Raw genomic sequence first — 25,298 nt, 5'->3', positions numbered from 1 at the left:
CATGCAGTGCAGAGAATTTACATTTTTGAGTCATAACTAATGTCACCAAAGAAAAAAATCCCTTTAATTTCTGTAGTGCTTTATTGTAAAAAAAGGTAAAATGGATTGGAGGGCTCTGTTTAAGGGGGTAATTTGTAATGGTGCTTTACTGGCTATTATGATTACGAGTCTAATTAAAACAAATATGGCACATGCAAATTATTAGTGAGGCTTGAGAATGTCAGATAACTATGCAACTGACTGAAATAAAGGGCACAGGGTAACTCTGCATGCTATAAAGGAGCATGAGGATGGAATTTAGTAGACACCCTTCTGATCTGTATATGTTAAGTTATGGGTAAAGGGCAGTTTTTCTCAGGTAGTTTTATTTTTTATTTTCTGCATATCTTCAATCAGTATTTTGCTGCTGAACTTGGCAAGCACTCTATTTTAGAACGTATTACTGGAGTCATGTAGAAATGGGAAACAGTGTTATCCTTCAAGGTTTGTACTTTCAATATTTTTAAAAATATTTGTTTAACCTGGAGTGTAGTGTTCTTGCAAAGGCTCAAAGGAGAGATATTGATTAATTACAAAGGAGGCTGAGTAGTGCTCCATTCTGCCTTGGAGCAGGAAGCTCTGGAAACCTCTTGAGGAAGTGTTGAGTGTAAGGGGTGTGGAAAAAAGAAAAAAAAGAGAGAAAAAAAAGGAAAGATTTTGTTGTTGCTTGTCTCAGCTGAACTGAACTGAGATTTGTTTTTGTTTTCTGCAGGTCCTCTTGGCATTTGGCTGTACCTGTGGAAAGAACAGTGCAGGCCTTTTAGAGGACTCATGAAAGCTTAATACAAGGAACGCTCTCATTAAACAGAATTCTGAAGAAAGCTCCTCCACTGACATGAGGATGTTTCTCCAGGGCTGTTCATCATGCCCAGAAAACCTGACCTCTGAAGCAGTGCCGTCCTAAACACTTGGGTTCAGCTAACAATTTCAGCCATGGAGTTCCTCAATTCAGGTTGTTTTTTTTTTTACTTGCTGAGGGCCCTTGCTTTTCAATAGAGGAGAAATTGCTCTTTGCTGGGAAATGCACCAGGCTTCGATGTTTGCTTTGTTCTCCCCTGTGCTGCATCTGGGCTGTAATTGCCTACATTCTGTTTTTGTTCAGCCTTTCCATTATTCATTAATACCTTGTTTACTCTGTAATGACTCTTTTAGGGTCCTCTGTGCTTCTGGGATGCATTTGCCAACACAATGACGGTTGTTGACATTTGTAAGAGTGTTCCACATAGATTTTTGTCTTCTTTGGTTGCCTAAGAAGGTTACCTGCTAATTCAGTAAAATAAGAAGATCTTGGATTAAGTCAGGTATGGGAGTGTGAGAAGATATTCTGGGTTACTGGCATGTTACCTTTACTTCACAATTGGTAATTTTACTTTGTGGAAGAACAGGAGTCTTAGAGTAATCAGGGTGATAAATGATGACAAGTGTGTAACTGGAGGACAGTAGTACATCTTATGATGAGGTGCTCTAGTCAATCTGAGGTTTTTAGTTTTTGTTGTCTGTTTTTATTTTGTTTTGTTTTGTTCAAAGAAAAGCCTTAAAAATTCATCCAAAATGAGAAAGAGAAGAAGGGGATATGAATTAGTGATGGGGAATAACTCATGAATTTTTCACAATATTTGTGGAACATTGTTCAAGGAGTTTTTATAAATATTGCAATACTGGTAAAACTTTAGTGGAAAGTAATGGGTTTTCAGAAGGCTATGACATGGAAATATTTCCTCTCAGCCTTCTGTTTGCTGGGTTTTATTTCAACTTTTATCAGTGTCATTCACTTTCATGTATATACTTTTGTTTTATTAAGTTTTCTGGAACCCGTGGTGGTAGAAGTGTATTTGTTTTTACAGTTATCTTCCTTTTTGGGTAAAAAGAGTTCCTGTCATTTTCACCCTCTTAGAATATGGTGAGAACTGTAGGCCACCTAAAGAGAATGCACCTCCCTCCTGTTCAAATGTGTGGTTAATAATCAGGTCACTGCTTTGGAACAGACCAAATACAACCAAAACAATAAACTCAAAATAGCAGTGCTGGATTTTGGACACCTACGAGTGAGGAACAGCTTTGCATTGTTACACAGCTACAGGGACATTATTTTCTCATCTTTCATCTAATTTTCTTCCCATCTGCAGATTAAACATCTGCCAGTTGCTATTTAAATGACATGGGTAATATCCTGACTCTTGAAATCAAAATTCCCATTAATTACTATGGGACCAGGAAATCTGTTGCTCTGTAAATGCATCTCCCCTCTTCCTGTGCTCTCCCCTCCCTACTTTAGCACATTTCCCATTCCACTGTCGCTCCCTTGCAGACAGTTCATCTCCTTTTTGCTTTTGATTGATTGATTTACCTCAATCAATGTTAATTTTACATCCTTCACAAGCTCAGCTGTGCTCCTTATCTACGCTTTTCACTTTCTCAATGCTGTCAGTGCTCTGTGTCTGAGAAAAAGGAAGGAGGGATAAAAGAAAGGCTGAGAGAAGGAAGAGGAGAGGGCACAGTAAAGGCTGTTTCCCTTTCTCTGCTATTTGAACAGTCCTGACTCTGTGTCTGGTTTGGAAAATCAGAGGAGTCTCCTCACCTAAAAAATGCAGATTTTTTCATAATAACAACATATATAGCCTCGCAAGCACATGTGAAAATGCAGAACCTTCAGAAGCAAGGAGTCATTTTGATACTATCAGTCAAAGCCAGCACAAGATAAATTTCTATAATAAATGAACTTTTATAAATAATTCTTGCCTGATGTTATGCTTGATTAGCTCACGACAGTGGAGGGATGCATTCTCAGCCTGAGAGCTGTGATCCTGCAGAGTGCTTCAGCAAGTGGGGAAATACAGTTTGGAACATGGATTTGGAAATTCTCCAGTCATTTAAGTTCTGAAAACCCAACTGACACGGTGTGATATTTCTGGGGGCCTGCATAGATTGATCAGTTAGGGACAGATGAGATCAGTCTTTCCAAATGGATGCCTCAGGAATGTGTGTGATAGAATACTGCTGAGATTTAAGCATCCAGGGATATAATCGCCTAACCAACTTCCAGAAATTTTTCACAGATGGTTTGAAGTCAAGAGGGATTCCTATCTTGTCTCTTTATATTCATGTCTCATTCAGACATCTCTCAGAAGCATTAGGATATTTTAGCAAAAACTGCTGTGTGATTAAAGCCAGTAAGTTTCACTGCTTTCTGTGGCTTTTTTTTTTTTTACTATATGAAATTCAATGAGGCTTTCAACAGACTTACAGCATGCTACCACATCATGTGGGATGCTTCACTTTTAAAACTCGAGGAGGAAGCTTAGTTTAGGTTTTTAAATGGAGATTGTTTCTCTGTGTAAGACTTTCACATGTCAGGTGTGAAAGCAAGGTCAGTTACATCTCATTTTCATAGGTTATTTCTGGCATTACTGACAGAATCTGGTATTTCTAAGACGTCTGGAAAGCAGAGAGTTTTGTGTATTTTGAGTCTTTGTATCCCTAAAGTTACATCTTCTTTACACAGGGTATAGCCTGTGTAAGGCCTCCCTAGTAAGCTTTCATGGGAAGATGCAACCAATTTTATATCCTCAGAAGCAGGAAGAGAAGAGGAATTCCTTGCTGGTTGTATGCCAGCAATTTCAGTTCCTTTGTGTTGGCTGAAAAAAAGGGATGAAGCTGCTGTGGAATTCCAGCTCTAGCATGTAGTAGCATTATTGCTGGTCTATATGCTGCCTGTTGTACAGCCCCACATCAAAAATGTCATCTGATAAAGAGAAATAACTTGTACTACAGAGGCTCTGCACCACTTTTTTTAGTGGAGAAAGTGAAATATTTGCATATATTAGCTGAAGGTTTTATAAATATGTGGGGCAATCTGAATTCATGCATTCAAGTTAAAACAGACAAAATGGAAAAAAACGAATTAGGAAGTCTGGATATGGCAAAAAATAAGGGAGATAAAATAGAAAAATCATATTATTTTTACTCAATAATGTGGGGGGCTTTTGGTGATAAAGTTCGTCTGTTTTCTCCTCTCCATCCCCTTGCCTCTCCTTGAAACTCCAACCAAGGCAGTTAATTTTCCAGGACAGTTTGGGATGTACAGGACAGTGCCAGCATCTAAAGATCAAACGCATGGATTAACATTTGGCTAGACCTTTGAAAACATAAAAAGATGTAGATATTATCTTGTACCTTCTGGTAGCAGCTGCATAAAAGGGGAGGAAGCAGAAGCCGAGCCCCGGAGCTGCTTTGCAAAGGCAGGTGAGCAGAAGAGGTTCAAAACTGGGGCAGAGCCCAGGCTCTCTGGAGGAGGGATCTGGCATTTGAAAAGGACAGGATCAGCCTTGATCAACCTGAGAACTCCTCCTCTTCTACACCCAGGGTGTGCAAGCCACATGCCCCCCTCACTGTGAGGATGGCTTCCCTCCCTGCCAGCCCTCTCCCAACCTTTTTAGCATTACTGGCTCTTCCACTGGTAGGAATCATCCCCTGTGAACCTCATAAAATGTTAAACTGAATGCAACCCGTGAGTGGCAGGTGGCAGACTGTGCTGGGGAAGGGCAGAGCAGGCACAGAGCAGGAGAGATGTTCTCAGAGCTTTCGTGGTTGCTAAGGAAACTGTTCCTTTCCTGTGTGTTCAAAGAGTCGTTCCCAGCTAGACTGGCATCAAGATATTTGCTGGCAGACATGCCATCATTTTCAACTTATCTCTATCTGTGTTTGCTTTCTTATAAGGGCAAAAGAAAAAAGAAAAGGGAGAGAAAGCATACAACACAATTCACTTGGTTTTCTTGGACACGAGTGTTTTTTCATGGGATGTGATCTCAGTGTGGGAGAACTTTGCTGCTGCTTCAGAGGGACCTGTCTGTAGTTGAGAGAGTCTTTATTTGACCTCTGCTTAATCCATCTTCTATGATATATTGCATCCTATTAAGAGATAAATTACCTTAATGCCACATTAAAGTTGAGTCTTAAGCGAGATCCCTCCTTTATGCAAGCATGAAATCTCCCTCTGGGTGCAAGGGAACCAGTCAGCAACTTGCAGTAAAACATGTGCCCATCAATTCATGGCACGCTGGAAAGCTTTCTGGGGGCCCAGACCATAAAAAATAAAGTTTTATGATGGAATTATCAGTATCTCTTGTCAGCCAACAAGGCCACCACCACCACTGCAGAATGAGGACTGTGTTGTTGCAGTGCCTAAACTGATGTCCAGCTTGTGGTGCATTTTCTCTTTTCAGGTCAGCTCACATTTTTCATAGTAGGCTGCCTGGGTGATATTTGCTTTCCTCTTTGTGCTTATTCTTAAAAGGTCTGTTTGCCTTAATATTTGAAACGGAGGTACTAAAATAACTAGGGTTATGTATTTTGTTCTTCCTACTGAAAATACACCTTATAAATGCTGTGATTGGCAGGGTGTAGTAGTTTCCTGAGGATTCTGTGCCTACTGCTGCACCCTCAGGGGTAAATGGCAAAACTCCAGTGCACAATATTTGGCACTCAACTACTTTCAGATATTGCTATTTTTGGCTGGGGTTTTCTCAGGAAGAAACCTCAGCAGGGCCTCTCTGAAAATCTCAACGTATATGAATAGTGTTGAATATTTCTTTCATTATTTGAAGCAATAAAGAAATCAACTTGCTAACACAAATGTGGACCTTTTCCAACAACTCCTGCTTCTTGGCTTCCCTTGGATTAGCTGTCAGAGCTGGGTTTGTGGTTTTAAACCATCCTAAGATGGCTTTCTTTGCTTATACCTGTGTGGTGTGCAGTCATGTCCCTATGAATGCGTAGTTAGTGTCCTGAATGGAACTACAAATGTTAGAAAAACAAGTTTTTAATATGTGTTGCTTACGTAGAAAATTTAGACACTGTCAAGAATTTTTTTAGGTGTGTGCTATTGGCAAGAAAGTGAGTGGTGAAGCCAAACATTTCCTGAAAATGCAAATATGTAGGGTGAAGCTTTCTGGGAAGGCCTTTCAGGGCTGTAGAGAGAAAAAAAACTGGGAAAGTTCAGTTCAGAGATTTGTGTTGTGCCTGGCCCAGTGATTCAGGCTGTCAGCTGAGGTGGGGGAAATTTGTATTCACTGTAGTGTTCTGTCTGATGGCAGCAGCTCCCCAAAATGTGGTCACATCATCACTGAGCTGAAGACACTGCCTCCTCCCGATGGAGCTCTCTGACAGTGAGGGTTTCTGAACAGCCATTAGCTCTGAAATGGTGACTGTTACTATCCTGATGGCTGTGCTAATAATTCTGAGCCACGTTTAATGTGGATTTTGCCCTAAGCACCCCTGGGCCCTGTGGACAGCAGAGTCCATGCTGAAGTCTTTTCAACTCACCATGAAATCAGGGCCACTTCAGCAGAGCAGATTGAAGAGCAGCTCCCAGAAAATCTAGGAAACTTTCCAAATTTAAGAGTATGCAATCCTTTTTTTTCTAATTCTGTGAAAGCAGCGAGTTGAAAACAGATGTTCTACCTTGCTGACTCCAGACATTTTATAGTTCTCTTTTGTCTTAACCGGGAAATCCTCATTTTGTTGTGAGATTTATATGCAAAAGAAAATTCAGAAGGGGAAAAAGATAGGGACTAAAATATTGGTGCTAGGGGGTGGAATTCTCCTTTGTGTTTCTATTTTGGCAGTTTAGTTGCATTTCTTCATGGCTCACAGTTTTGTAAGAAGTCAGGTGTGGGAGCATTTCTCATCTCCTAGGTCTAAATATATGGGCTCTTCATGTCCTGAATGCAAACTTCCTGGGCAGTTGATCTTTTTTGTTGATTTTCTTCCACCCTTTTAATATAAAGAAATCTAGATGCCTGCCTAGGGAGGGACAGAGTGCACAAAATCCATGATATGCTCAAATTATTCTGGGCCTGAACACTGGCAGCACCTGTGGAGCCCTTAACTTTTTGTCTGTGCTTTGTTGAGATCAGGATGCATAACTCAAGTTTAAGACAGTGTCAAACCAGTTATAGACACTGCAATAACTAACCCTGAAGTCCATTTATGGATTTATTGCTAAGACAGTTAGGACTCTTGGAAATGCCACTGCATCTTTCAAATCAATCTAAAATTACATTCCCATGACATTTCATAGATCTGGTAACATTTACAATGTTATAAAGCATGAAGAACTTTACCTTTGCAAGTATAGAATCTTCCAGAATTGTTTTACTGTATTATAGACAGAGAGAAAGAGATTTTCCTTTTTGAAAACAAATAGATTTTGGATCCATGCATTTTCTGACTTTTCTTCTAATGAATCTTCCTAATAATTATTTCAGCTTTGGGGCATTCCATTACGTTTACCAGTAACTTAGAAGTGTCTATTCACAATAAGTAGAGTCTATAATTTGATTTGTCTTCCATATTGAATCCCTCCATATGTTAAATAAATGCTGCACAAATGTGGAATCCAGGGGCATCACCTTCTCCTTTGGCAGAGCAGTTGTCAGACCTCCATCCTTTATCTGACATACAAGAGCACAAGACAGAAGGGGACTTTACTGGAGGCCAGCTGGTGGTCTCAGCCCGAGGGCTGGAGAAATGATCACACCAGCTCACAGCACTGTGTTTGCCAATGTATGGCTGTGGTCACTTCAGCACATACAGAGCCACCCTCCTTCTCATTCTTTGAGCAGTTAAATTCTCCTTAAGGATCTAATATTAATTACTGGAAGGTCGCAGAGATTGCCATCTGCAATTTAGTGTTTCATAAAGGATGCACTTAAAAATCCCAGTCAGGAAGGGTATTTTGGTTTTCATTTCATTTTCCTCCTCCCAACACTGAAACCTCCTTGATGCTGGCATATTTTGATTGACTGCCTGTCTAATGGTTCCTGTCAGTAATTGGGGGGGAACACCACATAATGAAGTGATGCAATTGTAAAGCAATCTGCAAAGCAAACTATGCAGTGAGATGTGTGTGTGAATGATTATGTATTTGCATTATTTTAGAGCTAATGCTTTACCTGCTGCCTTGTTTTCTCAGTACCTGAGTGTTCCATGGCTTAGTTAATAATACAAGAAGAAAAATCCTGTCAATATGCAGAATTGTAGCATTTGAACTCAGAAGGACTAATGAACTGCCAAGCCAAACATACTATTGCAGATGGATTGACAGTGTGCAATTATTTTACACATTTTTGGGTGGAGATCTCTAACCAGTAGAAGCTGTATAAAAGCTCTAAACTCTATTTGCATGTTCACATTTGGTTATGTAAGTAAATAGACATTGTTATCTTTTAATTCAAAAGCAGCAATTTCTCATGTTTGCTCTCCTTTCCTCTGTTTAGTCACTTACTTGACTTTATTTAAAACATAGATTTTTGAAATCCCAGCAGGAGACACTGTTGTTGTTGTAAGTGCATAATAAAAAGAGACTCCTCTTTTTGAAGCAAAGAATTGGCAGTCAGAAGCAGAGGTGAAGGAGTCCACCATGCCTCAATGAAATTTCCTTTTCTTTTTAACACAATGGATTTAAAACTAATCAATTTTTGTAACTTCAGTGAAAATTTGGAGAGCTGGAGAACATGATTTTAATTTTTTTCCTATTTCACACAAAATAGAGAGCATGTTTAGGGGAGCATCAGCAAGGAGGTGACAAACCATCTGGATTTTAGGGTCAAGAATTACTTCTGCAGTTTACACACCAGAGACAGCAGCTTCACTGTGTCTTGAATCCCAACAAGAATGGAGCAAGCATTAAAGGGAATTCTCATAGAAAGACTGTGAAGAAAGGAAAGAGAAGGTTTTGTGTTAAGCAGAAAATAAGACCAGACTGGAGGAATTTACAGAGTAGGAGAGAACTGAGATGTATCCTTGTGTGTGGGGGACAAAATCCAGCTGCAGATCCAGAGGATGGCAGCTGGTTGTCCTTATGGCAATAGCACAACTGACAAAACCTGTGGAGGAACTGGAGAATTAAAAGAAATAGGTATAACTCAAGGTGACAATATTGTGACCATGTTCTTTCCCTTTTCTTGCCCCAGGACATGCCAGCACTTGCCTCAAATCCAGATTTATTTGGTAAAATGTAGGATTTTCAGGAATTCAGCAGCTCTCTTGGCACCACCCACATCCTGAACTCCTGAGCAGTGGTATTCTGGAGATCAGCTCTGCAGTTCATTGCCTGAGCCCTGCACAGCTGCACGTCAGACACACTGTGCAGACAGCTTGTGTGTGAGTAGTAAATCTGATGCATTCTCCAAGGAATTGCTCCACTGCCATATGTTCACACCTATTTTAAAAAAAAAAAAAAAAAAAAAAAAAAAACGAAAAAGGAAGAAAAGAATAACCCATGGATTGAGAGTCATTCATGAGAGATCCCAGTGCAGAGGAGAGACTTAGTAATGGATTTGTTAGCCAGAGTCTGAAGGAGAGGGCAATATATGAAGAAAAGTAGTCAGAGTTCAACTGGTCTGTTTCACTTTGCTTTCAGTAGTTATTGATGGGAAAGGACAGGGGGACAGTGATGATGAATTTGTTTGGGGAAGTTTTTTTGGTGTTATTGTTTTTGTTGGGTTTTTTGGTTGCTTTTTAAATCTCTATCTATCTATCTATCTATCTATCTCTATATCTATCTCTATCTCTATATCTATAATCTATATCTATATCTATATCTGTATCTATATCTATATCTATATCTATATCTATAATCTATATCTATAGCTATATCTATATCTATCTTTATCTATATCTATATCTACATCTATCTATATCATCTATATCATCTATATATCATCTACATAGGTACATCTTTATTAAGATAAATGCAATAAGTAGGTTTTCTGTGTTGAGTGAACACTACAATGCAGCATTAAAAAATCCAGTCTTGGTTTGGTAGAAAGGGCAGATTTGGAGAAATGGAGGTAGAGGAAGAGTGCAGGGATTAGGTTATAAAGGATGGGGAAGAGGCTTGGCAGTGGGGACCCCAAATGTGGAGAAACCCCCATGTGGAACAGTGGAAGCATGAGAATGACATGAGGAAAAGGTGAGAAATCAAAGAATGTAGCAATTTGAAATACATTATTATTTCCTTCTCTGTAATGCTTAGACCTGGACTGATAATTAGCAGATTCTAAAGATTTCAATTATTCTTACAATTCTTTCTTGGTTTTAAATTTATTTATGTGCATTACCACTGCTCCCTTGTTCAGTCCTAATTCCTAAAATCAGTCCTAATTTTTCTTCAGGGAGCTTGAATGCAAATTTTCTCTATAACTCTCCTTCCAGGATGTGAGATTTGGTTTGCTTTACTACTCCTACCAAAAGAAATGGTCCCTGGATGTTCCTATAATGCAAAGGTGTTAAACTCTCAATTTGGGGAGAAAAGTAGGAACTTTTTGATATGGGAGGTTGACTCTGGTTAGGCTGTGCCAGGACCAAAGCTTTCCTTGTCCTGTCTCGAATCAATTTTTCAAATTAAGGTAATTCAAAATTTTGCAGAAGGTTGCCAGGACCAGATTGTCCCGTCAGTAAATTACTGCTTTGCCTGTCATAGGCTCTAGTGTGAGAGAAAATATATCTGCCAATAAACCTGTTTGGATTTAAACAAACCAGCATGCTTACATACTTTTTTAGATTTGCTTTTCCTTTGTCTGGATCTAAATCTCTGAGGAAATACAGCTTCTGCTCTGATGTCAATCAGTCCTCAGTGTCTGATTTTTCAAACCACTTCTTGGGCTCTCCAGTCATGGGGCAGCTTCTCCCCATTTATTCCAGTGCTCTTCTTTATACTGCAATTCAGAAACTTCTGTGCTACAACACAGGGCCAATACTTTCCAACCCATTTGCTGCAGAATTGAAGAAAAACCATTCTCTTTTTTAATTCCGCTTCTTAAATACTTGAAGATTTTATCATATCTTTACACCCCTCTCAATCTTGGAAGTTTTTTCAGATTGAAATTCTTCTTGTCAACCTTTGCTTAAAAATAGGGCTTCCTGTAAATGCTGCAGGCAGAAAAATCTCTTTGGTTTTGCCCAGAATTGGAACTGCAGAACTCATCTGCCATGGCTGCTGATAAAAGTTTCTGTGCTGGAGTTCTGCACTTCTGCAACTACAATGTTCAATTCAATTCAGAGAGTTAGTTTGGATATAAATAAATCACAATTACAGCTTCAATGCTGCATCTTTTCAATTGGAAAAGTTCTAGTGGTCTCATCTGGTTGATGGAAACATATTGGATTACGAGGCAATTCTCCCACTTTCCTGGAAACATGTCCTCGATTAAATAATGAATTGTTTTATCAAATGTTTTCAGCCTAATAGCTTTGACATTCCTTGTACCCACTTCAAAAACCTTTTAAAAAATGAACTCCTAGATCGAAATTGCTTTGTGGTCTTCAAATAAATTATATTTTGATGATGATATGCACCTGGTGGGTCTCTATGACCCATGTGCAGAAGAGATGAGGAATAAAGGGATTTTAAAGAGCAAACAAATTCAGGATGGAGCTTTAATGTTCGTCTATAACTCATACTAATAATTGAATTTAATGGACATGACATACTTGTGTTATAAAGAACTGTGAAGTACTAACCAATCAGTAGAAATTCCTGGAATCAGTGCCAAGGCTGGGTGTAGAGGAAACTGTTTGTTCTAGCTAGCAGAATTGGACTGTAACTTGTCTTTAATGGTTAAACATGCTCATGGATGATGCTTTTTTACCCTTTAAGAAATTGTAGTGTCCTTGTGTTCTGCAGAAACTTTCCCTCTGATTCAAAATATAAAGTAAAACCTAGAATCCAACCATTTAAAATAGATAATTGTATTCTGAAATGCAAGTATTGAGAAAGACACCAATACTAAAACCATGTTCTGAATAATAATACTGAAAGAAGGTAAATATCTTTACCACAGTATGTGCCCACAACTTCAGATTGAACTCTCCAGCAATAACTCCATTGGCATTCTTCAAAAGTTCAGCTTTTAAATGCATTTTTTGTATGGGGAAATTAAAGGACTTCTTTCAAACCCCTTCTGAAGTTGACTGTATTACAGTATATCTTCGTTTAATGGAAAATTAAATTGAAATTCAAGAAAATCCCCAGTCCTCATGAAACAAAGTCCAAGGTTTGTTTATTTCTCAGTGCATTTCCAGTTATTTGTCATCTGGAAATCAATGGGAAAGAGGATGTCAAATGAAAGGACACATTTCCTTTTATGACAAATCCATCTGATGAAGATCAAGAAAGGCCATCTGCCATTTCAGCTTTCAGAAATGGGATTTCTGTCAATCATCAGTGCAAAAGATGGGTACTCTCCCTTGCTTTAAAATATGATTTTTATGTTTCTTGTGTTGGGGTAAAGAGGGTGCACTGAGGATAGACAAGTTTGATTTGATCTTTAATAAAATGGCAAGAAACAGTATGAAACAGGCTTTTTCCTACCATATTTTGCACTGCTGATTTGTCAGAGTGGTATTGATACTGTTTCTTTCATCACTTCAGAGGAGGAGGAGGAGGAACATTTCCTGAAGAATTGGTGCAGCTGATCAGCTGTGTGTCCTGTCAAGCTTGATATTGATTTGGGATCATGCACTGCTGGCTGTTGGGCTCTCCTCTGGAAGGAAGAAGAGTGTAATACTTTGTGTCTGGGATAAATTTTAAAATTTTGTTTAGTATCTGTGCTCAAATTCACAGAGAAATAAGTGTTTCTTTTTCCCCTTCATGCATCACGTTTTATTCTGGTAAATATAACATGGAGTGAGTTTCTAAAGGCGAGTGAAGAAAATACAAAGAAGCAACATAAGAAATTTCTCTTTCCTGATTTAATTTCTTTTTTTCTCATGTCCACCTGTGGGGAAAATATGTTAACATCTTTTAATTAACTCTGAAACACACTAGTGCCAAAGTAATTAAATATACTACTGACCACTCATTTTTCCCACTGTCCACAGTCATGAAATGAGGAACAAACTTGTGGCTTAGGAAAAATAAAAATCTAGGTCAGATCGTTTCACAGTGTTTCATATATACACATATTCATAAAATATATAAAGCTATAGAAATTATTTCTATAATTTCATGATACCATTTAGAGTTATTAAAAATGTATGACTACCTTAGTGTAAAACTGTTATTCAATATTTAGGAATTTTTAAAAAATCATTGACGTACATAATGAGTTTTAACATAATGTGAAGAAGTTTAGTTGCCTAGATCTATGGTAAAGTTTTAAGAACAGTAGGGATTATAATTTGAAGGCTTTATTTTCAGGAAGGGCGTGTAGTTCAGATGCCTCGAAAGGGAAGCTTGATGATGTTTAATGTTCTAATGTTCTGATTGTCACAATTTCCCTATAAATCACATAACCATGGTGAACCCACCTGGATTGCCCACAAACAGAACTAAGGTTTGAAGCTGAAATGTTGTGAAATTTAAGTCTGGACTCCTGGAAGCTCCTAAAGAGACTTCCTCAGCTGTCCAGGGATTTCCATCTGGAACAGAAAGCCTCTTTGGAGCAGCTTCCTGCCTGTCTTAGTGGAGTGGTGGGGCAGAGAAAAACCAGTTTCCATAAGGAGAAACTTAGGACAACCTGGTGAATACCTCGTGTGCCCACACAAGAGACAATTAGGGAAGAGCTGATCAGTGAAAGGACAGATGGTGACACAGATTTCCACAGGAAGCTGAAGGAAAAGGCACGAGGAATGCCAAGCCTGTGCCAGGAAATTAAATATACCTTGGCAAATCTGTTTCTAAGGGGAAAAGTTGTGGAATTGCTCACATCATGGCTAGGAAATTGTTTTAGTCTCCAAAGCAGGCAGTATTTCCTTTGTGCTTTCCTGTAGTTTTCAGCCCTAAACTGGTCTTATGGTATTGTTTAATTGAATTTTTGTCGTTCCTGTAACTGTAAAGGGGAAGAGAGGGAAAATGGGTGATTTACATGACACTTTAATTATAGATGTCAGTGGACTTTCTGGAATTCAGACCTTTTATATATTTTTTAACATCATGAAGGTAGGTGATGTCATTAAGTAATGCTCATTATGTTGTCATTGTCTTATGGACTTCAATGCATCTATTTGGACTGTCAAATTTGAGTGATCCATTTCAGTAATGTAATTCTGTAATAGCCTTAAACCAGCAATTGCTTCTGTTGCAAATCATGGAGTCTTTGGAAATTGTTAATTTATAATTTCACTCATTCAGCTCTCTATTGTCTTTTTTTCTACAGGCTGGAGATACTCAAATATAGAAGAGAATACATTTCTTATTTTAGAGCTTTATCCTGAATTTCAGACAGTATTTGGCACTTTGAGACACTTATTTCTGGAAAATATCCTTAAACACACATCTGTTCTTCTAAAATTATGTTTTACATAGGCATAGCAACAGCATCAGGTAAAGATAAAATTCCTTTATTGCCTTCACAAAAGAAACATAGTTACCTTGCTAGTCTTAATTAAAGCAAAGGAGAATTAATGATATAACTACCTCTTTCCTTAGGAGTTAATTTTCACACCTTTCCAATAGTGTAATTAAATACTTGTTTTTTTAAATTCATGATTTAAAAGTAAAATCATCAGATTGGTTTCCTAATAATCTGTTATTCCCTGAGTCTCAGGGAACTCATTTATTTATCACATTTATTTATCACATTTATTTTAGTATTTATTACACAATTCTTGCAGCTTTGATTTCACTGAATGAAATGCTTTCAGTGATTTGACACTCCTAAATTGTAAAGATGAAAAAGCTGAGTAATAAAAATTATTATAGCTTTTTACTAATAAAATATGCACACTCCATCTTTTCACTTTATGGACTGCATGGTATCTCTGTATCTATCTATCTATCTTTTATATATATATTACATGCTTATGTATGTATATAAATAAATATAAAATGAATGTAATTTCCCCAGAAAAATTGATTGTATCTTGTCCCCAAAAGACTGAAAAATGAGTAAACTACCCTTAACTCAAAGGGATTAGGGTTTCTTTTCTTACTCTTTTTTGGCAAATTGGAGATTAACATACTTAGAATGAATGCTTTTTTTCCCTGTATTTTTTTAGATTCTCTTGGTTCTTAGCAAGTTGGAGTAAAGTCAGAATAAGCCATACTTTCTAAAATTGAGAAGATAATTTTTAAAAGAGTAAACTAAGATTTTTCTGCTCCCTTGCTTCTCACATTTGATTATTTTAAAGTCTATACTCTATAAAACAGTTACAAACTGCTGCTGGTCTGTTCAATATCTATAAGTAGCTGTCAGCACTTGTTCATAAAACCTGAATTTGTGGTGGCAGTTTTTGATTAGATTCCATGCATGCTGTTGAAGTAAATTTCAGTGTGTAATTTCAAAGTTAGATCAACACTCAGCCCTTTGGGGAATCCCTCTCACAGCAGAGATCATCAGCTTTCATCAGCTCACTAGGAAAATATAACTGCTAGAATCAAATTTCTACTGAGACTGTGATCCTTACGGAATCTGGAATTCATTCCCATGAATATCACCTACTTAAAATTTAGTATTTGCCAGTTTTGTCTCTTGTAGAGTAAGAAATGCATTTGTAAGATGTTCCTATGAAATGAACAAGCACATGTAAGAAAACAACTGACAGTAATGTGTTCATTTGTGCAAAGGTTAAAGAAATTGTAAGTTAATCACCCAGCCTTTCCTTTTTACTAAATATTAATTATGCTTAATTTTTTTTTTTAGAATAAAGCATCCTATCTGCTCTGGGTAATATTGTATCTTAAATGGATTCTCAAAGTCTGGGCCAGAAGAGATAATTAACTCATACTATTAGCATATTAACATTAACTCATACATATTAATTCTTCTTTACTTTTGTGTGTTTTTCTGCATCTCTTGTTCTTCTCTAAGTTGGACAAAGAAAATTGAAAATCTGGGTAAAGTGAGCCTTTCAGAGACATTAAATTTTGAGCTGGGAACATCTGGAGGAGAACACTTTCTGACTCCAGCTTGGAGCTGAACACCAGTTCCTGAAAAATGTTTCTAGGAGGCCACACATTGTAAGATTTTCTAAATGGCATTATTCCGTTGTCACTTTCTTGAGGCTCTTGCAGCCTTTTCTGCTACATTTACAGGGACTGGTATCCAACTAGGAATCCAACTGCTATTCTCCCTAGGTACTTTCTCTTTTGGAAAGCTGGCACAGAGCTTAACATTCCAGATTTTCCCCAGGAAACCAAGATTTCAGTAACAATTCATCTGACAAAGCTTTTCCCAGCACAGGATTAAAACTTCGGGTGGTTTGTTATGTAATATCTAAGGAGAGCTCATGGATTAATAATGATCCTGTATTCAAGACTATATCAGTCATTTTGGTAAAGAAATGGGGTGTGGCATTATATCTATTGCTGCCTGGATATTGTGGTGTGATCTCCTGGTTCTTGTAGCCACGAAGGTTTTTGAAATGAAAGATTTATTTTTCTGGTCTGGTCTGAAATTCTTAAGGTGTATACCCCAGTGCCTCAAAACCCAATACTACCAACCAACCAACCAACCAACCAACCGACCAATCGACCAACCTCCAACAAACCCCACCACCCCTCCAAAAAAAACCCCAAATCCCAAAAAACAAGCAAGAGAGAGACAAAGAAAGAGAGAGAGTGAAAAAGAAGGAGAGAACGAAAGAACGAAAGGAAGAAAGGAAGAAAGGAAGAAAGAAAGGAAGAAAGGAAGAAAGGAAGAAAGGAAGAAAGGAAGAAAGGAAGAAAGGAAGAAAGGAAGAAAGGAAGAAAGAAAGAAAGAAAGAAAGAAAGAAAGAAAGAAAGAAAGAAAGAAAGAAAGAAAGAAAGAAAGAAAGAAAGAAAGAAAGAAAGAAAGAAAGAAAGAAAGAAAGAAAGAAAGAAAGAAAGAAAGAAAGAAAGAAAGAAAGAAAGAAAGAAAGAAAGAAAGAAAGAAAGGAGTTCCCAACCCTCCATAGAAAAATCCCCAAACAAAACCTAAGCTAAAATCACTTCCTGTGTGTGGTACTCTTTCTCTGTGAGCAATGAAATATCAAGGAGTGTGATCCTGCAATGCAAACCGCATATTTGCACTTGATGTCTGACTCAGGAACTTCAACCATCAGCACAGCATCTGAGACCTGACTTGAAAGACATCCAAGCTATAATTTCCTGTACTAGAAAATTAGATATGCCACCTGTACATGGCTATTCAAACACTTTAATAGGTTTACCAAGATGTTATTTAAACTCTGAAGATATTCTTTATGTATCTTGATGTGAAGTTCATCACCTTTCAAGCAATATGTACCTTCTGTATGATTTATATCAGTATTCTGGTACCTTTGTCAGATTAATGTTTCACCTTCCTCTTTTTTTCCATCATATCAAGTAGCTATAGAGTCAAAAAGAATCCTATCCATTACAGTGTTTATGTAAGAGAACATTTGTTTGTTTTCCTGAAAAGCAAATAAATTAATATGCAGATTTTTTAAAAATTCCAAGGTGAACTGCAAGCAAGCTAGATACAAAATACCGAAAGTATCTTCTTGTAAAAAAAACCCCAACATGCAGCCTTGCTGGGAGAAAGAAAGATTCAGTTTCAGGAAGGAAACCTTATGGTAAAATTTATTTATTTTAGCAGGTGTCACCCTGGATCTCTCTGAAACATGGTGGTGAATATGTAGAAACTAATTTACACATTGTAAATGAGACTGAAGGAAGCACTTTACCATAAAGGTAACCATAATTCCCTACAGCTGCTCAAGAACAAACCTCACAGATTCTTTCTATAGATTCTTAATCTTTCTGCTGCTCAGAAAATCACAAATTTCAGCTTGATACACTTTTCTTCTTAAAATAAAATTACAGAAAATTGACATTATCTCAGACTGCAATTTAACAATTGCCATAATAAATATCCAATTTTGGTTGCCAGAGGGTGTTTACTGATCTCATGAAACACTCCAGTCTGCTCTTTTTTTGTACATCTTCAATGCTCAAAATACCCTTGAATGATAGTATTGAAGGACACCCCGTTGTTAATGAGCTTTCAGTTAAGAATAAATTTGCAGATTTAACTGAAAACTTGTTAGATTGTAAGGAAAGAGTAAATGTGTTACCAAAGGAAGCAAAAGTGCAAACCCTCCCACCCCCTGCAAGGAGCCCCAACACGCCAGGTGTCCGATAGAGTGAGCAAATTGACCATTAAACAGTTGCCCCAATTATTCCTCTATGGCTCCAATAACCACAGAAAAATTATTAACCTCCACTGATTTTTCAAGAAGTGCACATAGTTCTAATTAAACAAATATTTCACTTTCCAAGTGCTTGTCAAGAGAAGACACAGTTCACAGCAATCATTGGGTTTAATTGTTTCATCCATGATTCCTGCTCTCTGCAGCAGTAACAATTAGATAATTTCTGTTTTGTACACTTTTTTTGTACACTGTTTTCTGAAGCATAAAAAACTGACACCCTAACTGTGCAGAATGGTGTTGAGCAGGAGAAGATTCTCTTTGTCCAGATTCTCTAAAATAGTTTTCCATGTATGCCAATTTTCTTTAAAGCTATTTTAGAAGTCCTTGAAAGTCAGGGAAACTTCTTGCTTTCTTCCCAAAGTGATTTTCTTAAACATTTGCATTCTCTGAATAATACTTGAAACCTTAGGGAAAACTTTACTTAAATACTTACAATAATTCAACTTTGAGCAGGATCGGACTTGTTTTCTATTAGTATTTCTTCTGTTCCAAAGTGTTATTTCTCTCTCCTTTCTTCGCCCCCCCCCCCCAGTTTATTTATGATAAAAAGGATCACATTGTTAACACACGTCTATCCTTAGTGTATTCTGAGAGCTGTTTAAACCTGTATAAATCTGCTTGGTTTGAAGAACTGAATTAAATTGATTTAAATACAGGCTATGGTAAGACACTACATTGCATTGGTGCTCTTTCAGGAATCTTGAAAAGCAATTTAATAAACCCCAGATGTGTGCTAATGAGAAATTTAGGGTAAAGGAAAGAAGGAATTCCATGAAAGGGTTACTTAGAACCTGGCAGCTCACACTGTATACTGATAATTATCTCAGAAAGGTTTGAATGACCTTGACTGTTTGTTAGCAGGAAGAATAAACACACAGTATTCTGTTATATTGTACTGCTCCTGGTTAAAAATACCACTTAGTGTCAAATTTCAAGAATATAAACTTGGTAATGGGATAATGCTTGCTGAGAAAGGTTTTGCCAACTGCTTTCACTAGTTAATAAGAATTAAATTTTAATGTGCTAATTAATGTGGCAAAGAGCAACTTAGCAAGTAAATAGCCAAAGTAGAGAAAAAGCAGAGTTTTTTTGGTGTGGAGGATCTCTTATGTTATGTTTCTGAATACCAGCCCTAACATTTCTGCTGGCTGGCTTAGCAAAACAACATTAATACATGAATAAACAAAAGAAACTTAGAATGAATCCAAGATTGTTTTCTTACGATTTTTGCATGGCCTATTTTTGTTTATCCTCACTGTGCTAAATGCACCTGTTTGCTTTTTATTTTGGGAAAACTGTACCATTCCATAAAAATTCTGATTTACAATATATACAGGAGGCTGTGTTTGTCCAATAATATCTTTGACTAAATATGTTCCTCCCCAGGGAGAAGTCTTGGTAGACACTGATTTTCACCCTGGTTATGTCTGAGAAGAGATTCTGCAAGAGGAAAATGTTCAACATTGGTTAACCATAGTCAGAGCTTCCTCATAGTAAGTAAAGAACAAGTACAGAAACACTGCTGCAACAAAGCCTACAGTTAAATTTGAGCAGAATTTCATCACTTCTAGGTCTTATCTGTTACGAATATTTTGTAACTTTCTTTGACAATTCAGTAAACTTAGGAAAAAAAAAAACCCAAAAGCTTTAAGCTTTCAGTCAGCAAAATCTCCCTTTGATTATTTATATTGAAGAAAGCTCTCTGAATCTTAAAAATTGCCTTATGATGGCTACGTCTCGAAAAAAAAGAAAAATACATGTGTAGGAGGCACAGAGGTGCAATAGCTTACACACCTAATGTTGTGCTGTCAAGTGAATATTATCAAGAACAACCCTTCAGCCATTTAGAGGGTGGAGGAAATGCTTCAAAGGCAGGGTAATGGCTGTCAGGCTGGGTGCAATATTAGTCAGAATATGAAACTGCAGCAGCATTCACAGTGTTACTTACCAGCATGGAAGCAGGGCAAGTTCCCCTCAGTGTTCTGGGGAGTGAATTATGTCCCTTTTCCATCTCCCTGCTCCCACTGTCCCCAGCTCCTGAAGATGACAACGTGTGTGCCTATGAAAAACCTACAATCCAGGTTCAAAATTCATCCCACGTATATTTGAGAGGATATGAATTTGATGAAGTGCTGCAAGAAGTGGTTAGATTTTTGTTTATCCTGATTTCTCTTTCCTTTTGTCACCACTTTAGCAGCTTTACCTGTGCCAGGGCTGCACATTTTGGTAGATTGATTATCTCCACGGCACAGCAGCACATCTGTTCAATCCCTTTCTCTTAATTTCAGCTCACATGAGCAAGAAGAGCACTTTAATTCCAGCAAAAATCTAGTTTTAATTGTTGTGGCAAAGTTTGTTTTTTATCCCGTCTTATGATCCTCCTCATGCTCTATTCTTGCTCTCACATGTGAAGATTTATGAGGGGCTTTGGTGTCTGCCTGGGTCCACCACGCTCCATCACCTGTTGAAGGCAGTGCTGTCTGATAGGGCATGATGTATGTTTGTATTGAAAACCCAGCAGCTGCACTCAGACAGATAAAAAAGGTACAGAAGAGGAAGTTTCAGCTAAGAATCAATATGGAAATGCAAGGAGAAAGGAAAAAAAAATCTCATTCCTGCTTTTGTGTCCTTAATAGTTGCCTTGCTTTGTCCTTTCTTTAACTCCTGAGAAGCTCTGTTGTGAGGTTAGCATATCCCTGACTTTATTGATTCTGTGAGAATCTTGAATATTTCCCTCCTCCTTTACCCACTGTGTTTGGGAAATCTTGTTCAACTGCTTGGTGTAGAAAGAAGCTGTTTTTATCCACCAGTAGGTGATTTTCCAAACTGTATTCAAGAATTTTCTTGCAGTAAGTTTCATTTTTTATGGGTCAGTTTTGAGGTGACAAAATCAATGATAAATAAGTTAAAAATAAAATGTTTCTGCAGCTGAGCCCTGGTTACTCAGCAGATTATGTCAGGTATGAGGGAGGTATGACCTGGATGCAGGAGGGCTTGAGTACAAGCCTCACTAACCAGATTTGAGAGAAACATTGGTATTAATAATTTATAATACTGTTAATAAGTGCTGATTTATTTTCCTATTTTTGTAGACTTAGTCATAGACTGAAAACTCATGGTGTGCAAGAGGTCTGTAAAACATGGTATTAAGAAATTCTTAAGAGAGCTGTGTCAACCAATTTTTATTCCGTTCAAGGACAAGAACTGGTAAATATCTGCAAAGAGACAGATGGAGACCCACAGAAAATGAATGAGACAGCATTAGTGAGAATTAGAGATGATGGTCTTAAAAACTTCATCCCTCTCTGCTTAAACACACTTAAAAAAAAGGAGAGTTTTAATCTAAAGGAGCTTGATTTTTCTGGAGTACATGACAAAATACTTGAGAGGAAGAATAAGAGATTTTAGAACAAGCTGTCTCACTTGGGCATTTAAATCTGTTATCAAGAGTAGGTTGCAGGCCACAATCAATATCTCAGGAGAAAATAAGCAGTAAAGAGCCTTGAATATCAGAGCAGGTAAAAATATATTAATTTAGACGTGGAGAGCAGGTTCACTGGTAGAAACTGAACTGAGAAATAAAACTGAAATTCCAAACAGCAGTAGAGAATATTCAATCAACTTAAAAGCAAAAGGAAATGAGATGGTAATTGAAACGGCACAGGAATTATCTGCTTGATAGAGTATATTTGGATTTCCAAAAAGACTTTACACAGAGCCCCTGATCAAAGACTTTAGGAAAACTAAGAAGCCTCAGTGCAAAAAAGAAGGTCCATGAATAGATGGGTAAATGCTAAAACGGTAAGAAACAAAGTGCAGGGAGGAATAACCAGTTCTTTCAGCAGAGAGAGGTCATCTGAGTTCTGCAGAGCCCTGCACTGGAAGATTTTAATACTTTTAATAAATTACCTGCAAAAGGAGAGGAGCAGTGAAGAAACCAAATTTTGTGATGGTATTAAGTTAGCTGTAAATGTGAAGACAGGGCTGAGCATGGAACATTATAGGAAAACCTTATAAAACAGTGTGACTGGTAATAAAGTGTCTGGTAAATCCATGCACATAAATATAAAGCACTGTGAATGGTGACAAAGACACCTAATTTCACATACAAAAACAGAGTTGTTACTGCTTGGTAGCAATATTTTGGGATTATGATAGATAGCCCCATGAATGCTAAAGCAATGATGAGGGGAAAAACAAATCTAAGAGTTATTAGGAGAGGAGTAGAGAACAAACCAGCATCACTGGGCATTACAGAAATGGGATGGGCTTACAAATCCGATACACACTGACCTGGAGCACATAGAGGAACCTGGAAAGTTTTTTATAGCTGGTGACCAGAATGATTAAATGTTCATTTCCAGGCAGTGGCTGAATTAGCCTAGGGCTCTCCAATCTGAAAAATTACCAAATGCAGAGAGATTTGTCCAGGCCATAAAAGTTTGTGTGGCAATGAGAAAGCTGTGTATGATTTGACCATTTTGTCCACTCCAAGTGCCATCTGACCCAGTGTGCTCCCAACAGGAGCCAGTAGGAGAAAATTAGGGAAGGCCATAAGAATAAGCCAAACATAATGAAGTTAATTTTGCAGTCTCCAGATCTGTGGCTGCAAATCTGGAGCCAGAGATGACATCTGTGCAGTTCAAAGCATTGTAGGAGAGAGGCAAAGGTAGAAGGAAGTGAGGAAAAATCCACTTTGTTACTTAAATAATTTTAAAGAATGTGATGAACAAATCCCTTTGTTTCCATAGATTCCACTTTTTTCTTTTTTTAAATTTATGGAAATGTTCATAATTTAGCAAAATTAAAATACTGAAGCATGTATAATTTGGTTCAGAGTAATGAGAACTTTTTACTGCATAGACCAGAGAAGAATTCACTCCATGGCAGGAATGTGAAGGAGGAAAAAGTGGGGCACAACTTTGGCTGAGTTTGGGGATACCCTTCAGAGCCTTCAAATTGTTTGGTTCTTTTGGGGCACGTGTGAAGGTTGTTTTCAGCAAAATCACCTTTTCTATAGAATGACAATCTTTTGTTTTAATGGGATAAATTTCTGCAGCCAATACCACAGACCTTTCCTCCTTTCTGGCCCTCACTTTGACTCAGACTTAATCAAGATGCCCTTCGGTGAATATTGGTTTACTACATCAGCAAACACAACAAATACAAAAAATCATGAATATATTGAGTGACCCCTACAATTTATGTTTTAATGATGTTATGAATGATGTTCTGAGGAAATCAGTGTTCTGAATTGCCAAGTAAAATGCCAAAACCTGAGTAGGCACTGCTAAATTTATCTTCAGAAAACTAAAAAACTCACCACGGCTTTTCCACAGAGACCTTACCTGTGTTTCTTTTCACAAGGAAAATATGCATATTTAATTTATTAGAATTTTATTATGAACCTAAAGTGTGTCTGCAAGCTGAATGGCTCCAGTTAGACATCCACAATCCATATAAGTTACCACATATCTCCATTCTACATAGAAGCACAAATCTCATAGCCCCAAATGCTTCAATTTTAGAAATGCATCCCTTTATTATTATTTTGAGCAAATAAAACTTCATTTCAAATGGTTGAACCTACATGTACTGTAAAAATATGAGGTAAGATCTTGTATATTTGTAATTTTAGTGGTTTTGGTTTGCTAATTTGAGTTTCCTGGCCAACACACCAATTATGTAGTGGGTTTAGTGCTGGCCAAATGTCAGTGCACCTTGCAGAAGTTAAGTACTCATTTCCTGCTGTGAGATATGGATTAGGAGGAAGAGGGCAAAACAGGCTCAAAACTTTAAAGGTTATAAAGAAAAACCTTATTAACCAAATTAAAAGGAAATTTATAAGAAAATCAGAATAAACTTTCAGAACACTTCTCCACACCCTCTTTTCCTTCCCACTGACAATGTAAAGAGACAAAACCTGGAACTTCCAGTCAGTTTACCACCTCTAAAATAATCTTTCTTCAGTTCACTTAGGGAGAGGAGTCTCTCTTGCCATGGCATGGAGACTTCTTCTCAAGAGACAGCTCTCTCATGGCTTTTCATTTCCACGAGTAGAAGCCGCCCGGGAATTTGCAATCGTGAAGTCCCTCCCATCTTTTGAGCATTCCCACAGCTGCGTTCATGGGCCATGTCAAACTTATGGGGTACTTTAGGTATTTTAGGGATGAGCTGTTCTAGCATAAAAACAAAAAGTTATTTTTATCCGTCTCTGGGAACGGAGGTTTTCTTCTTTTATTCCTGGGGTGAAGTTTCTCATTTCTCTCTGTTCAAGTTTCTCATTGGATCACAGCAACATCTATTTGTTTCAATACTGATGCCTTGGCTCACAGTTGTGCTACAACACTACATCCCCCCAAAGCCTTTCCATGAGTTCCAGGGAAAAAAAAAGTCTCATGTAACAAATATATCTTCAAAAAACCTGTAAAAATAACAAAGGAAGGAAGGTATCCAGGAAGAATTCCAGGAAGGAAGAAAAAGAGAATCACATTCTACTGCAGAGTATCACTGCAAGGAGTTCTTTTAAAATAGATATTCTATGACAAAAATGAGATTAAATGTGACAACACTGTATATAGAAACCATTTATTGGTAACAGAAATATAAAAAGAGGGACTTCCTGTACTGCAAAGGACTTGAAGAGAGAAAAATGGGGAAAGAAATTGTAATGGGGGGAGGGGGTGGGGAGGAGAGAAAGGGAGAGAAGAAGAAAGAAAGAAAGAAAGAAAGAAAGAAAGAAAGAAAGAAAGAAAGAAAGAAAGAAAGAAAGAAAGAAAGAAAGAAAGAAAGAAAGAAAGAAAGAAAGAAAGAAAGAAAGAAAGAAGAAAGAAAGAAAGAAAGAAAGAAAGAAAGAAAGAAAGAAAGAGAAAGAAAGAAAGAAAGAAAGAAAGAAAGAAAGAAAGAAAGAAAGAAAGAAAGAAAGAAAGAAAGAAAGAAAAGAAAGAAAGAAAGAAAGAAAGAAAGAAAGAAAGAAGAAAGAAAGAAAGAAAGAAAGAAAGAAAGAAAGAAAGAAAGAAAGAAAGAAGAAAGAAAGAAAGAAAGAAAGAAAGAAAGAAAGAAAGAAAAAGAAAGGGAGAAGGAAGATACATCCCGGTGCC

At 37.4% G+C, this 25,298-nt stretch overlaps 1 protein-coding gene across 1 annotated transcript in view; it reads left to right on the top strand.

Moving 5' to 3' along the window:
* LOC148219562 (uncharacterized) overlaps positions 1-25,298 on the top strand; it is a 50,903-nt gene that overhangs the window by 12,490 nt on the left and 13,115 nt on the right. Inside the window, exons 7-12 of the mRNA XM_088156051.1 lie at positions 752-991; positions 1,192-1,340; positions 9,012-9,201; positions 14,199-14,365; positions 17,580-17,677; positions 19,585-19,691. The gene's annotated coding sequence lies outside the window, so the exon portion shown is untranslated. The remainder of the gene's footprint in view (positions 1-751; positions 992-1,191; positions 1,341-9,011; positions 9,202-14,198; positions 14,366-17,579; positions 17,678-19,584; positions 19,692-25,298) is intronic.

This window comes from Sturnus vulgaris, chromosome Z (genome assembly GCF_052056855.1).
Source record: "Sturnus vulgaris isolate bStuVul1 chromosome Z, bStuVul1.hap1, whole genome shotgun sequence".
NCBI lineage: Eukaryota > Metazoa > Chordata > Aves > Passeriformes > Sturnidae > Sturnus > Sturnus vulgaris.
The sequence above is the reverse complement of the archived record's forward strand: the minus strand, read 5'-3'. Positions and strand labels throughout refer to the sequence as shown.